Raw genomic sequence first — 6,000 nt, 5'->3', positions numbered from 1 at the left:
GAAGTGCTGGCAGAATCCATTATTTTATTTTATTTTTTTAAAGATTTTTATTGGGGAAGGGGAACAGGACTTTATTGGGGAACAGTGTGTACTTCCAGGACTTTTTTCCAAGTCAAGTTGTTGTCCTTTCAATCTTAGTTGTGGAGAGTCTCATTCAGCTTCAAGTTGTTCTTTCAGTCTTAGTTGTGAAGGGCGCAGCTCAGCTCCAGGTCCAGTTGCCGTTGCTAGTTGCAGGGGGCGCAGCCCACCATCCCTTGCAGGAGTTGAACCAGCAACCTTGTGGTTGAGAGGACGCGCTCCAACCAACTGAGCCATCTGGGATCTCAGCAGCAGCTCAGCTCAAGGTGCCGTGTTCAATCTTAGTTGCAGGGGGCCCGGCCCACCATCCCTTGGGGGACTTGAGGAATTGAACTGGCATCCTTGTGGTTGAGAGCCAACTGGCCCATGTGGGAATCGAACCGGCAGCCTTCGGAGTTAGGAGCATGGAGCTCTAATCACCTGAGCCACTGTGCCGGCCCTCCATTATTTCTTTGTTCAGCCCTCCCTGCCTCCTAGCGAGCATACTTAGGCAGCCAGCATATCTGAGTTTTCATCAACCTGAGTAACACAGTTCACCCCACCCTGGTGACTCCCTGAGACCCCACCCCACCCAACTTACAGGCTCATCCAAGCCGCTTCCAGTGGCTTTTCCATACAAATGGCCTATCTTGGCTCATGCTGTGCACTCTCCTAAAATCTCTCAAAGGTTGACAAACCCCAAACAAGCAGCATCTGACCTTGGTATGACCTCATACCTGTTGCTAAGCAGCCCCAAGCCTAACACTAGCAGCAGCCAGCCTCAGTTCACAGCTGAGCCTCTCCCAGACATCTCCAAGTCCAGCATGGTTGGCGGCCATCTACAGCTTACTTTGAGGCTCATTGCAGGTGGCCCTAGGCAAGGCAAGTCAAGGCTGCAGCTGAACTTGGCCTGTAGTGTGGCCCATCCCAGAAGGTTCCACAGCTCACATGCCCAGTGAACAGCTTCAGACACAGCTGGAGCATTTCCGGCCACCTCCAAGGATGAAACACCCAAAGGGAAGACTGGGCAGGCACCAGTGTCTTGCTAAAGCGAATCCTGCTCCATACGGTCAGCTTCTGCACAATAGCTCCTCCACTGTAGTCACAGCCAGTCCTCACAACCAATAAGCCCAAGGGTCAATCCCTCCCACTGATACGCCAACAGCAATCAAGGCTCACCTATTAATACAATTGAAGGGCACACACAACCCACACAAGGGACACACTTGCAACACCCATCTCAGGAGACCAAGGAGACTGCCCCACTGGGCCCCACAGGACACCTACCACATAAGGTCACTCTACTAAAACTGGAAGACATAGCGGCTCTACCTAATACATAGAAAAAAACACAGGGAGGCAGCCAAAATGGGGAGACAAAGAAACATGTCCCAAACAAAAGAACAGAACAAAGCTCCAGAAAAAGAACTAAACAAAATGGAGACAAGCAATCTACCAGATGTAGAGTTCTAAACACTGGTTATAAGGATGTTCAATGATCTCAGGGAGAAGTTCAACAAAGAGATAGAAAACTTAAAAATGGAGATAGAAAACAAAAAAGAACCAGTCAGAAATGAAGAACGCAATAACTGAAATAAAAAATACATTAGAGGGAATCAACAGTAAATTATATGAAGTACAGGATCAAATTAACAATTTGGAAGATAAGGTAGCAGAAAGCACCCAATCAGACCAGCAAAAAGAAAAAATAATCCAAAAAAATGAGGATAGTATAGGGGGCTTCTGGGACAACATCAAGTGTTCCAACATTCTCATCATAGGGGCACCAGAACAAAAAGAAGGCAAGGAATTGAAAAACGATTTGAAGAAATAATGATGGAAGCTTCCCTAACCTGGCAAAGGAAATACATATACAAACCTAGGAAGTACAGAGAGTCCCAAACAAGATGAACCTAAAGAGGTCCACACCAAGACACATCATAACTAAAATGGCAAAGCTTAAAGACAAAGAGAGAATCTCCAAAGTAGCAAAAGAAAAACAGTTAGTTACCTGAAAGGGAGCTCCCGTGAGATGTCAGCAGATTTCTGAACAGAAACTTTACAGGCCAGAAGTGACTGGCACAAAATATTCAAAGTGATGACAAGCAAGGACCTACAACTAAGATTACTCTCCCCAGAAAGGCTATCATTTAGAATTGAAGGACAGATAAAGACCTTCCCAGACAAGAAAAAGCTAAAGGAGTTCATCACAACCAAACCAGTAGATTATATAAAGCACAGGATCAAATTAACAATTTGGAAGATAAGGTAGCAGAAAGCACCCAATCAGACCAGCAAAAAGAAAAAATAATCCAAAAAAATGAGGATAGTATAAGGGGCTTCTGGGACAACATCAAGTGTTGTCCCAGTAAGTATTAAAGGTACTTCTTTATGAAGGAGAAGAAAAAGTGATCACAACTATGAATAATAAAATGGCAATAACTACATATCTATCAACAATTACTTTAAATATAAATGGATTAAATACTGCAATCAAAAGACATACAGTGGCTGACTAGATAAGAAAATAAAACCCTTACATATGCTGCCTACAAGAGACTTCAGATGGAAAGACACACACACAGGGGCCGGCCCCGTGGCTCAGGCAGGTGGAGCTCCATGCTCCTAACTCCAAAGGCTGCCGGTTTGGTTCCCACATGGGCTGATGGGCTCTCAACCACAAGGTTGCCCGTTCAATTCCTCAAGTCCCGCAAGGCATGGTGGGCAGGGCCCCCTGCAACTAAGATTGAACATGGCACCTTGAGCTGAGCTGCCGCTGAGCTCCCAGATGGCTCAGTTGGTTGGAGCGCGGGCTCTCAACCACAAGGTTGCTGGTTCGACTTCCACAAGGGATGGTGGGCTGCGCCCCCTGCAACTAGCAACGGCAACTGGACCTGCAGCTGAGCTGTGCCTTCCACAACTAAGACTGAAAGGACAACAATTTGAAGCTGAACGGCACCCTCCACAACTAAGACTGAAAGGACAACAACTTGAAGCTGAACGGCACCCTCCACAACTAAGATTGAAAGGACAACTTGACTTGGAGGGAAGTCCTGGAAGTACACACTGTTCCCCAGTGGAGTCCTGTTCCCCTTCCCCAATAAAATCTTTAAAAAAAAAAAAAAAAAAAAGACACACACCGACTGAAAATAAAGGAATGGAAAAAGAAATTTCATGCAAATGCAAATGAAAAACAAAAATGTTGGGGTAACAATACTTACATCTGACAAAACGGACTTGAAAACAAAGTCTATAACAAGAGACAAAGAAGGACCGAGTAATTCCACTTCTGAGTATTTATCTGAAAAAAACCCAAAACACTACTTTGAAGGGACGTGTGCATCTATATGTTCATTGCAGCATCATTTACAATAGCCAAAATATGGAGGAAACCTGGGTATCCATCAATGGATAACTGGATAAAGAAGAGCTGGTACATATACACAATGGAATATTGCTCAGCCATAAAAAGAATGACATCTTGCCATCTGCAACAACATGGATGGATCTGGAGGGTAGTATGCTGAGCGGATTAAGTCAAACAGAGAAAGACAAACGTCATATGATTTCACTTATATGTGGAATCTAAAGAACAAAATAAATGAACAAACAAAACAGAAAAAAAAAAACCTCATAGATACAGAGAACATTTTGAGGGTTGCCAGGTGGGAGAGGGGTGGGGATGAGGGTAAAAAAGGAAAAAGGATTAAGAAGTACAGATTGGTAGTTACAAAATAGTCATGGGCATGTAAAATATAACCTAAGGAATACAGTCAATAATATTGTAATAACTATGTATGGTGTCAGATGGGTACTGGATTTGTTGGGGTGATCACCTCATAAGTCAAATAAATGTCTAATCACAGTGTCATACAACTGAAACTAATATAATATTGTATGCCACTGTAACTGAAAATTTTTTTTAAATATTTTTTAAAACGGTGCCGTATTACATGCTCATTTTTGGTCCCTGCTGGTGGTGGTTTGGGCATTCATCAGTGGCTGTAACTTGAACAGTTTTTGTGAGAGGAAGCCCATGCTATCAGACCCATGCGTGTTATCCATACCAGCACCGCAGTCTTTCCATTCTCGGGCCGACAGTGCCACCCTCCACAGGACTGGTGGAGCTGAGAGCCTGGCTGACACCCACAGGACAAGTCATCCGACCATTGGCTTGCTCAGTGTCCCCTCCGCAGCAGACACTCTCTCCTGGGCACTGTGTGAGCCACAAAGACCCACACACGTGTGCCCACTCCCATAGATCCAGCTCCATGCCTTCTTCCCAGATTTCCTTGCCTCTTGTCTTCCAATATTATTCCCTCAGGTAGATTTTCCAAATAACTTCAAAATTTGAATTTTGGATGAAAAACAAATAATTTTTTTTTAGTGTAAGTATGTCCCATGCACTATTTGGGACATACTTATGCTGAAAAAATTACATGTTTGTTTATCTGAAAATTTTAACTGGGTATCCAGTTACATCTGGCAACTCTACTAGCAAGGTCCCTGATAAACCAGGCAAGCCACTTACCACTGCTCCGAAATCTATGTCTAACCCTCCCTCAGGCCACTTCCCCTACATTAAAATGATAACCAGGCTCATGGCTCAAAAGTCCACCCACTAGAAGGACTTCCCTTTCCCACTGTCCTGCAAGGTCACCACTGAATGGGGCTCTAGTGGACAGCAGCCATTTCCAACCAGCACCAGCATGGCATGCAGACGAACCCGTGAGCCAGGCCTGGGGTTTTTTCTTCTGTCAGTGGTCATAAAGAACTCCCTCCTCCCCCACCACACACCATGAGGCCACAGGTGTGCATTGAGGAGAGGTGTTGGTGCAACAAGGTGGATGACAAAGGATTCTGGGTCAACTGTTCATGTAATTTACTCAAGCCCCTGCACCTGCTCAGTCCCAAACCTGATCACCATTTTGTGAATGTTTGATTGACTCTTCTGCACCCACCTGAGCTCGATACCCAGCTCATCAAGGTCCTGTCTGGTCACAGAGTCACTGAATATCCCAAGATCAGATACTTAATCTCTACTAGGGCCCAGAAAAACACCAGGAGCAGTCATCTGGTAGAGAATTCATGTCCTTGCTTCTTGGGACTCTGTGTTGCAGCTTTCCTACTAGTGCTTTCAGAGACTCAGCATCCCATCTGCCTTGCTGCCTCTAGAACTGTGGGCTCAGGGTTATACAGCCTGAATGGTAAGAGTAGCTCCCACTATCGCCTAGTTCTTCTGTGGAGCCTGTTCTTCTTCCAGGCTCTACTTGAAACTAGTAATTTTCCAATTCAGCCAAAAAGGGATTGGAGCAGTCTCCCCATATACAGTGTGCCCTGTCTCCAAAAGCTAGAGTCCTACCAAGTCTCTTTCTTAGTCACTGGGGGTACAAGATGCCCCAACTTCTATCCCTTACCTTAGAGAGAATGTCCTGAAATGCCCCAGCCCATTGGACCTCTTAAAACTTCCTCGATGTGGCAGGACCCTGATTCTTCATAGGGTTTATTTCCCGCCCTCTGGCATGTCTTACTAGGGGCATCCAGGGTACCTGCCACCTTCCCAAGCCCAAGTCACATGCAGTCATTGGTATGTAGATCAGCGTGACGTTCAGTGGGATTTCAGTGTGGTCAAGACCCCTGGAGACTGTAACACAACAGAGAGAAGGATTAACTAACGCAGGCAAGGCAGTGAAGTGAATGAACATGAACTTCCCATGTGAAAGCTAACGCCATACAATGGGGATAGAGAAGAACGATTATCGTTGTATACCAAGCGCCAGAGGCTTTGTTCACCTATTTCAAGATATCACCTCTGGAATGGTAGTTGCGACTGACTTACTGCGTGGTTAATTTTCTTGATGTGTACAATCACCCACCATGGTCCCATGATCCATTTGGTTCCGGGATCCGACAGGCGAACCAGATGGAGATGACCACATCTGC

This window comes from Rhinolophus ferrumequinum, chromosome 21 (assembly GCF_004115265.2).
Source record: "Rhinolophus ferrumequinum isolate MPI-CBG mRhiFer1 chromosome 21, mRhiFer1_v1.p, whole genome shotgun sequence".
Lineage (NCBI taxonomy): Eukaryota > Metazoa > Chordata > Mammalia > Chiroptera > Rhinolophidae > Rhinolophus > Rhinolophus ferrumequinum.
Note: the sequence above shows the minus strand (reverse complement) of the source record.